This window comes from Fringilla coelebs, assembly GCF_963513975.1.
Source record: "Fringilla coelebs genome assembly, chromosome: 8".
Lineage (NCBI taxonomy): Eukaryota > Metazoa > Chordata > Aves > Passeriformes > Fringillidae > Fringilla > Fringilla coelebs.
The window spans coordinates 30,381,840-30,392,485 of NC_140066.1; the positions used below are offsets into that span (position 1 = coordinate 30,381,840).

Below are 10,646 nucleotides of genomic sequence, written 5' to 3' on the forward strand. Positions count from 1 at the left end.
ATCAACTCAACCAACAAAAGAAGCATTTGGCAGACAAAAAGCACAAGATGAGACACCAGTCAAGTCCCATATAACCCAAACCACCAGTGACACAGATAGAAAACAAAACATATCCTAAACTCTGACACGTTCATGAAGGGATCAGGTCTTTTATAGCAGAGGCAGCATTCTGGCCTTGCTGCACAGACCTGGCCTCCCAGAGGCTGCTCTAACTTGAGCTGACATCCAAGGCTGCAGCATCCTCTTCCAGCTCCTGGTGACAGTTGCATTTGTCAGAAACCCTGGTGGACCAGGATAAAGCCCCTTTACCCAGAAATGCATCAGCTGAAAATGCCTCTGGACACAACAGACCTCTTGGGGCCTCTCTACAGCTGACTGAAGCTTTGGGGAGACTTTGCAGGGACAGAGCAGGGCAGATCTGTTGAACACCAACTGCTGTCCCCATGGGAGTGAACCAAACATTCAGACTGAAAGCTTACAGGGTGCCTGTCATGAAGGAAAACTTGTCAGCTCAACCAGCATTACCCAATTACAAGCCAAAGGCTTGAAAAATGCCAAAAATCAGTATAATTAGAAGCTTTACATGCAGTAGCTCCTGGGTATGAACAATTTCACTAAGCAAGCTGCAGATACCGCAGTGCTGTGCTAAGTGGAGCTATAAAGATGATGGGCAGGCACTGCATACAGCACTCAGCTATTTTACATACAGACATCTCCTTTACGCATTGTACCGTGCTGCAAAAAGTGGCTGCAGCTTCAATACTGTCAATATAACACACACTAAATCACACTTTATCCCTCCAGCCTTTTTTTCCCCTGACAGCCTCTGCATTCCAGCGCATGGAAAGAACATAAAGATTTCTGGCATCACAAATCATTGCTTTACTACCTGGTCTTCTGTCTTCTAACCAAATCCCTCCTGCACAGATTCTCCCTATGTCACAAGTTACTTCATTTCAGTATTGCATTGCACCAACCTTGCAACATGGCAGAAAACAAAACGTGATTCCCTGTCACTGAAAGACAAATGAATCTGTCAGTCTATTCTTCCCTTTTGTCAGCTGCATGCTAGAAAATTGGTACAGGTTACTTCAAACCAAACAGATATCAGAGACTTCATTTAGGAAGCACTGAGAGAACATTTAGATGTAGGGAAGCCAAAGAACCCAGTGGAGCATCTTGAAGATTCTCCTAGTTTCTAAGTAGTGTTTTCTGGTTTAGTTTGGGGTTTTTTAATGGACACTTTACGACTCGTTTATTCCACTTACACTGAAATTAAGCTATGTCATTCAAAATGTCCCCCTACTACAAAAATCCTACTATGATCAAACTTAAACTTGTAAGTTTCCCCACACATTTCTGCCAGCACCGCTGGCTCAGCACTGCAGCTTCCTCAAGTCTTTGCAGCTTACAGTGAGGAAGAAGGCATGGAGAGATCGAATGAAATCAGGCTGAGTCTGCATTTCCCTTAGGGTTATTCACCCATATCATTTGTATCCTAGGAACCCTCCTCCCTCCCCCAGCTCCGTTCCCAGACAGGGAGAGCCCACCCCGTCCTGCAAAGGCTGTGTTGTTCCTATCGGGCAGGGTAAGCCCAAACGGATCAAACCCACAGCATCCTTGTTTCAGGCAAAACAAGATTCAGCTCAGCTCGGGTCAAGTCTGCAGAATCAGAGACATGTGGCCCTCTTAACGTGGTAAAACGGCACCGGTAGGGGTTTCCTCACCCCTACACCTCGCTGGGAGCTGCCTGGTCCCCGGGGCTGCGCCAGGATGCTCAGGCGCTCAGCGCCGTCTCTCCCACCCGGCTGCCAGGTCTTTCTTTTCCAGCGCATCAGGCTTCTCGCTATACAGGGGGCTGCCTCTATGGCAGCAGCAGCCTCCGAGCTCCAGTCTGAGCCCTCCTCCCTCTGGCCGCTGCCGGGAAAGGGAGAGACCCCGACCCGCGAGGAGGACGGAGCCACAAAGGCCCGTCCGGCGGGGATGCCGCGCCCGCCGCAGCGCCCGGCGCCGGGCAGGGCGCCCGCCCCGCCTCGCCCCCGCCCGGCCGTGCCGCCGCATTGTTTTGTCACCTGGGTCCCCCCGCGGTGCGGCACCGGCTCCCCGGGGACCGCACGCGGAGGAGCGGCGGCGCTGCCCGGCGGGCCGGGGTTCCGCACCGAGCCGCCGCCTCCCGCCGCCGCGGCCGGCCCTGCCCGCGGGGCATCCCCCGGGCCGGGCACCGCGGGGCCGCCGGCCCGGCCCTGCCCTGCTCCACCCGCGCGGCCACGGCCGGGACATTGTCCGCCGCCTCCCGCCTCCCCCTGCTCCGGACGGGGCTCCCTCCGGCTCCAGACCGCGTTCCCTCATGAGCCGCCGCCGGCAGCGCTCCTGCATTGCGGCGGGGCCCCCTCACCTGCGGCACCGCTCCCCGCCTCCGACATGGCCCGCTCCCGCCGCGCTCGCCGGGGCACGGGCCGGCGGCGGAGCTGCGCTGCCCACCCCGGGGGAGGCTCCGCCGCTCGTGTAGTCCCCGCCCCGCTGCGCCTTCCTGCGGCCGGTGCGGAGCCGAGGGGAAGAGGCTGCGCGCCCGGCCCGGCGCTGACGGGCTTCCCGCGCCGGCTGCGGGGCTGCGCCGCCCCTCCCCGCCCGCTCGCAGCCGCACAAGGACGGCACCGGCGGGGGGGCCGCCTGCGAGGGCCGGCCCGGCCCCAGATGCGGATTTCACGGCCGCTGAAGCGGAAAGCCCTCCGCGGTGACAGCCATAGAAAGAGACCCCTGTCTGTGGCCGGAGGTGACACCCCGGCTCAGCCCCGTGCGCCGGGAAAGGGTGCGGGGGTCCTGCAGAGAAGGAGCGTGAGAAGGTTGCGGAGGTTACCCCAGTTGTTCCCCCGGCTGTCAGGGGTGTAGGTACGGCTAACCCGGACAGGCAGAAATCATGGACGGGTCCCTGACATCATGTATTACCGGCTGGCTCGTACGGCATGGGATTCTTTCTATTTGTCTTCGGAGTGAGCTCTCCCGTGGTTCTGCAGTGCTGTCAGGCCAAGAACTTCTTGTTTCCAGTGATTTTTAGCTACTTTTCTCCAGGACCTGGGAGAGAGACACCCCTACTGTCACTCGATCCATGATGAAGTTTAGGAGTTTTCCAAACTAAGTAAGAGGCCGTTACTAACACAAGAGAATAAAAATTAGGCTGGTATCCTCCCACGAACAATCCTGAAGCCAGAAAAGGTTTTTCCTCTGGTCCACCCGTGCTTCATGGTGTAATTCTCCCTCACTTTCCAGCCTCAGCACCATTCATCTTTTGAAAGCAGTGTTAGTATTTCACGTGAAATAAATAAGGGCATTCACTCCAAGCACAGCCCCGGTTCCTTGCTGACTCCTGGGCTCAGGAGGTCACTGATATTCAGGACAGTGTAAAATCCACCCAAAGTTCTCCCAAGACCCCTCACCAAAGCTGTTGCTCACACAAGGTGGGATCTCTGTGAAGCCCTTGAGGAACAGAAAATCTTGAAGCAAAGCCCCTGGCACTGCAGGTGCTTACTCAGCACTTCCCTCAGTTTGTTCCTTGGTTTCTTGCTCTCATGGCATTTGCTCTGTTCCCTGTGAGCTATATTGCCTCTGAGGACTGAAGGTGTGGCACAGAAGTTGAAGTTGTAAATATCTTCATATCTGCACACCTGAGTCATCTCAAAAGCCTTCACCCACCCTGCACACGCCTAAAAGACTGAAATCCTGAAATCCCATTGTCTCATCCAGGGAAAATGCAGAACTTGCTTCTCCCCCCTCCCAAAATCAGCTGCACAAAGGGATGTTGAGGAGGAGAGAGGGAAGGAGCACGCTGGGATGGGGGGACAGCGCCCCATTCCTCTGCTCACATGGGAGAAACCTTCTGTCCTTGGGGACACTCAGTAACGTGGGGATCTCCCCCACAATTTCCAAAGGCAAGTGGGACAGTGGGCACTGGAATTGCAGCTTCCTGCTCTTCCCTCAGCTCCACGCCAGGCAACAAAGGGGAACATCTGGCCAAGAGTCAGCTTTAATTACCTATTCAGAGTCAGGCTGAATATTTATGCTGTCATTAAACAGCCTCGGAAATAAGAAACCAAACAACTCTAATACTTGGTTTCCTGACAAGAGACTTAAATAGCAGAAACTTTTGCTTCAGATTAAATGCCCCTCAATAGCAATTAATGGTAGGCTTTAAACATGTATTGAGGTAATTAACAAAGGCAGAGGAAAAGAAAAGAAGCAGTGAAGAAACTCGTAAACACATATCCAAATCATTTACTTTCTGGGGAAAAAAATGTAGTACTCAGGCTAGTTTTTTGTGATCCCTCAAGCAACAAGACAACACACAATAATAGCATTTACTGGGTACAGACATCTTTCCGAGTGTCACGGCAGTGACTACATTATTCAATATCAAGCCAGGTTGCCTAAGTTACACACTCAGCTGTAGGTGTTTTGAATAATGCAGAAGGAGAATATTTGAAGGCATGTGACTGACTGCTAGTTTCAGAAATTAGACCCTTTTCCAGAGAACTTAGTATGTCCTTTTAAGACCTAATGAGAGGAACCACATTTAAAACAAACAAAAAAAAGCATTTGAAGTAAAATTAGATTCTCAATCTGAAATATAAAATTAAGAACTAAAGCCTCTTAAATTTAATTTTGTTTTGTAAAGGCAAAAAATTATAGAGAAATAAATTATAGAACAATAAATTACTGCAGTTTTTTCTCTTGTCATCTCTCTCTCCTGAAAATGAAAGAAAAAGTACATTTCATGTGAAAGAAAAACACTTTTTGAAAAGGTCACTGTCTCAAGTGAGCCTGCCCTGGGGCTTCATTTTTGTTACTTACTCCATAGGAAGTTTGTAATTTTTATGGTAATTTTGCAAGGTTGTTTCGAATCTGTGATTTTAAAGATTATCTTATAAGCATAACAGAAAATGAGTTAAAATATAGCGATCAAAATGCAAACTTTGAAAAGGGTGCCATGAGAAGTCATCTATCTACATCCTCTGAACACCTGTACTTACAGACATCTTAGCCTGTCCCTAGCACAAGAGTCACTTTTTGTGTGGGTCTGGAAAGAGTTTCTTTCCTTCTCAGGAAGCTGACATCAGCTGGCTTAGTGCACTACAAGGGAGTAGCAGCAGAAAGGAAGAACCTTTTTTTGACCCTGAAACATCAAAGTGGTTTTGTGTCAGACAGCCAAGACACCCATCAGTGTTCAACCCAAGCACCAACTCAGTTGTTGTGGTGTTACTCTGACTATGGAGAAAAGCAAGATTTATGCAGAAGCTTGGGGCAGTGTCTGCTGGTAATTCCCCCTTGTATCTGCTTGGAAATGAACGCTTCTCAGGAGCAATCAAGAGGTGATTTAATTCACTGTAGTCTTCCTCTGCAGCCTAGGTGATCCCCAGAAAGCTGCAGCCTCAATCCATTCCATTCATCACACAAAGGGCTCAGACACACTGGCATAAACTGACAGTGCAAGACAAATAGCTGCTTAACCCAGCCCTGATTTTAGCAGAGCTACCACATGCATGTTATCCATTAGCATCCATAAAAATTTCATGAGAGAATTGGAGATCAGCACAGTGTCCTCTCAGGGCCATTCCCACACGTGGTAAGAGCTGCACAAACTGTAAGTTTCAGTGAAAAGAACTGTGTGCTTCTCACTCCTGAGTGCCAGAGTCCAAGTGAGGCACTGATGGGGTAGCACTGAGAATGAGTGAGCTGGAAACACCAGGCACAGAGATCTGGAAGAAATGCAGTTATTGGAATATTGTTTTCAATGCACCTGGCAACAAGATGTCCAGACATTATCACAGACACAGAAATCAGTGAGCCACTGAAGTCAACACCCAGTTCAGTACTGGTACCAGGGAGATTTGAGTCTTTAAATAAACTACACCACATTTAAAACAAAAGAATAGAAGGCAGGTGAGCATGCCTTGCATCTTGGCAGCTCAGAAACCCCTCATCAAGCATAGCGTTCATCTGCTCAATTAAAAATCCTAGAGTAATGGTTTCTGACTTCAAAATTTTATCCTATGTGGTTTCTGGAGCATCACTAAACATACAATACCTGGTTTTTGTTTGTCACCTGTGTAACTGTTATTGCAGTCTCCTCCTTCATTCCAGCTGTTCAATTTTTCACCTTTACAGCACTTTAACCTCTCCAGTTCTGCTTATTCCTGGGATAAAAACTTAGAAATTATTTTTATTACCGAGCCAACTGGCAATCTGTTTCCCTAGATGCAGTTTTATCTTCCCCCTCCTTAAAACCAGCATTTTATTTTAATGCTCAAGAAATCTCTATAAAGATGAAAAGAACGAAAAACTCTTCATCACTGTCACAGCCTTTCAATAAAGAAGCTTATTGTGCACTGAGGAACATGAAGGGTTTCTTCAAAAGGAACAGGTTATATCATTTTCACCTGTCTTTTATACATTTCTCATTTCCAGTATCCCAACATCTGTTGGGAGTGTATCCCTCTGGAAACACTGCCTGCAAAGAACTCTCCTGCATTTCTCAGCAGGATGGTTTTTCAGGAAAACTGCTGGGCTGGAGACACTGAAGTGTGTTGTGCTCACAGATCTCTGGCTCACTTACTTATCTCAAGAGTACTTTCAAGTGTGACAGTTCTCACACTGTCTGGGTGTGAGCAGCACTCCCAAAATATAAATGTTCTATAGTTTGCTCGTGGACCCAGTGGTCTGTGGTAGCTGCTGTGTGCACAGAAGCTCAGTCCCAAAAATCTCCACACATACTGTATGTCCTGAGCACCATTTTTTCCTTAAATTCATTGCTCTATCTTGGATGTATTAAAGCCAAATGAAAAACAAAACAAAACAAAACAAAACCACCCACACAGACCTCAAACAAACAAACAAAATCCCAGAAGAAACAGATTTATTACATAACAACATTGTCACCCCATCATTGCTCTCCAAACATGCACCCATCCATATACAGTAAAAAATGCTGTTCTGTCAAGGCATTTTTAAAATATCAGCCAGATTGTGCAACCATATTGGCTTTTTTCACCACTCATTTCTCATCACTCTAAAAGAAGCAAAGCTCAAAATGCACCAAACAATTAATTTAGTTTTGTGACATGGCTCCTTTGAACATGCACACTGCTCAAGTAAGTGATGAGCATGTTGGTGCCCAATGAAGTCAATAAAAGTGGCAGATGGCTCAGCCACCTCTAAAACCAAGGAACTACAGTTGGGTAGGACAAAATTCTGCAAAATCATCTGCCAACTTTGTGTCTTATTTCTCTGTCCCAGAGAAAGCTGTACCCCTCAGGAGGCAAGTTTAGGTATTGTTCACACCCTTGCTTTGCTGATTGCTTCACTGAACTATACAGCATTAGAAAATTGCAGGGTTATTTCTGAAATAACACTGAGTTAAGAGTTCTAAGAGTTCTGTCCCTTAAAAATATCATGCAGCAGCTCAAGAATACAAAATTTGCCAATGTAAAGGGGAAAGGACTTGGAAAATCATCAGACTCATCAAGGGAGATGGGAGTCCATTCTCTCACTGTGCACCTGTGACAGATAAAAATGTCATCACAGAAATACATAGAACATATGAGAGCTAACAGGCTCCTTCCTGCTTCCTGAAGCTGCTGAAAGAAAAGGCAGCATGCTGAAAGACAAGCAACACATGATTGACATGATACTCAAAACAAATTGAATCCAAGGGGAAAATCTGAATCTAGAATTATATGTAATCTCCACAGACTGATTGCTCATAAACAGACATTTAGGTTTTATGTAGGGACATATCAGCTTAATGGTTTTGGGGATTTTTCCCTAAGGTGTTTGAGAAACTGTGTGGAAAATAGCCAAACCTAATAAAAATGTCACCCAGATTAGAACAGAATAAAGTGGAAAAGTGGGAACTGGGATGCACATCATATTTCATCCATCTCACCCTCTGTCTAGGGGTAGAAGGGATCCCACTGAGACACACACGGACAGAGGAATTAAAGGACTTTAAAGGCAACTGCAGGTGAGCAAAGTCATGGAGTAAATGAGAAATAACACCAGAAGCTACTTGCAGTATGCAGAGGCATCTGTGGCTCCACCTAAGGCTGGACAAACTGATTACTTACTGGAGTAAATCCTAAGGAATTCCATTGACCTCCAGCTTCCATCTGACATTCAAATGCAGCAGGGACCTTTTAGATTTTGCAGGGAAATGAAAAATAAGCAAGAACCCTCTGACCCTTAAGAAGTGCCTGGTAAATACTGATTTTTTTTATCATTAAAAATATTTTTGAAAGGTTTTACAACTTTTAACATTTCATATATATGAACATCATCTATATGAATACTCTATAGCTTGAATTTTACTTCTAAGAATATTATTAAAAATAACAGGCTGAGCTCTTGTAACAGATGTTTTACAAAATATGTCTTAGGAATGCTCATGAAATATAAATCAGCAGATATAAGTGATGTTGGATATTTTCAGAGCATAACTTATTTTAAAAAATATTTGGTATAAAAATAAATGTAGAACATCAAATGGTACTATTTATTCAGTCCTGGGCAGAAATAGCACAGTAAATCATGCACAGGAAGGAAAAATAGAAATGCTTCTAGACATAGTAGATATTTCAGCATGAATCTACTGGTTGAAGTATGTTATTACAAAGCATTTCAGAAAATTCTGGTAACTAACACATTCGTAAAAATTAAAAGGCTAAATCATCAGTCAGTCACCACTGTGAGTCATTTATTTACTCTTGGTTAAAATGAATGGTGTCATGGGCATCACCAACATTTTCTCAAAGTCTTGATGTGCTGCTCCTCTCTGCTCATTCTCTTTTCATGCCACATAGTTCTATTTTTGGAATCTTTAATGAGGGCACACACATATAAATGGAATATATCCCAAATATCCCAAGTGAACCCAGGGAGGTTTTCCACTCGATGTCTAATTTATCTCACCACAGGTTGCACAAGACCTATGATAATTTCTTTTCTCCCTAATCACTAAAGCCAAGGAAATTCCATAAGATTATACCATTCTATCACTTGTTTTAAAATCTCCCTGGGGAAAAACATCAGTACCATATTTTTTACAACTTCTAAGCATGCAGTCTAGTGTGCTAAAATAAAGGCTATGAATCAATAAATTGTGTTATTCCTGCAAAGATGAGGGAATACCATGAGTAGCAAGTAAGTAAAAAGTCAAATTATATAATAAGTAACATCCAACAGTCATCTAACAAAGACATGACTATTTTTAAGAAAAGTTGTTCATCTTACAAGATTAGCATCACTGAAATATCTAGCTTCTATAAATGAATACTGAATTAATTACAACAGCTATATAAAAAATGGAAGTAAAAATAAGCCCTTTCCTGTATTTACACAAATGTAAATGAGAATACAATTTGTCTCTGACTTCAGAATTCAGTAATTAAAAAAAAAAAAAGAAAAAAAAGATAAAAGCAGAGATCTACTGCCTTAAAATGGCTTTGTAATCAAAAAGCATCATTCAAATCTTCCTTTGGTGAAGCATAAAGCTGTGAGTTGGAGAAGTTCTTTATTTTTTCATTCCCATTTAATTACAACAAACTACACCAAAATCTTTAAATTGGCACATACAATGCAAGAAACATCCTTCCTCCTATTAAATCTGTTGGATTTGCTTGAGGTATTTTCAATAATGATTTATTATTTTAGTCTTCTTTTCCAGCAGAAAAGAATGTTGTTGACATTCCTCTAAGTGTTTAGCCTAAATTATTACTAAACTGCTCAGGTCTAGTAATTCAATAGCCCAAGAATTTGTTCAGGAGAAAAACTAACACTTGATTAAATGTTGTCACTTTCTTAAACTTAACTACCAGAAAAACGATGCTTAAATTCCTTGAAGAAACATAATGAAATCCTATTAATTTGCTTTTTCATTAATGAAAGAAGAATCCCCTAACATTAACCCCATTAGTTGCAATAAAAGATCTGGTTTTTATTTCTTGGTGAAGATTACCATTTAGAAAAAGACATTATTATTTTACTACTCTGTGTGTGCATGTGTGCCTTATAAAGCCAGGATTTTCACTGAGCACAGGAATACTGCAGGCTTTTTTGTACTTGAGACTTGAGGGCAAACCTTGGTTACAGCTTCTTCCTCTGGATCCAAAGTCTTTTTAAATCAATGGAAAATCTCTCAGTGATTTTTTTTTTAATTTTTTGATGTTAATAATTTTAAATCAGGTTAGGTGATAGCTGCCTTGGTGCCTGGTAACTGTGGAATAGAGAGTGTAATCATGCTGATGTTTTTATGCAGATATTCTATAGCCAGCACATCCCTCACTGGTGCTGTTACACAGGAGCTGGCAGTACATCCCACAATGGCTGGGACAGAATTTGGATTCTGGCTTTTAAAGAAGGCTGCTACCTATTAGGAATTTGGGTTTTAAACACAGGGACAGGTCATGCTGAAAAGGAGACTGGGTTGCTTTCAGAATCCTGCAGCACCAGGAAATGCACTGAGATCGATGCATTCACAGCTCAGGTGATCTTTGTCCATCCAAGATCTCCTGCCTTTGAAACACAGGGCAATGAAGGTAAATGTAGGGGCTTCTTTAAATCAGTTCTGCAAAAAGTATCTGTCATACAGGCAGGGTGCA

The 10,646-nt window shown here is 44.4% G+C and overlaps 1 protein-coding gene across 2 annotated transcripts in view; it reads right to left on the reverse strand.

Moving 5' to 3' along the window:
- HSPA12A (heat shock protein family A (Hsp70) member 12A) overlaps window positions 1–2,533 on the reverse strand; it is a 52,194-nt gene extending 49,661 nt beyond the window's left edge. For both annotated transcript variants that reach the window (XM_084210223.1, XM_084210222.1), the window contains exon 1: window positions 2,396–2,533. The gene's annotated coding sequence lies outside the window, so the exon portion shown is untranslated. The remainder of the gene's footprint in view (window positions 1–2,395) is intronic.
- Between the last annotated feature and the right edge of the window lie 8,113 nt (window positions 2,534–10,646).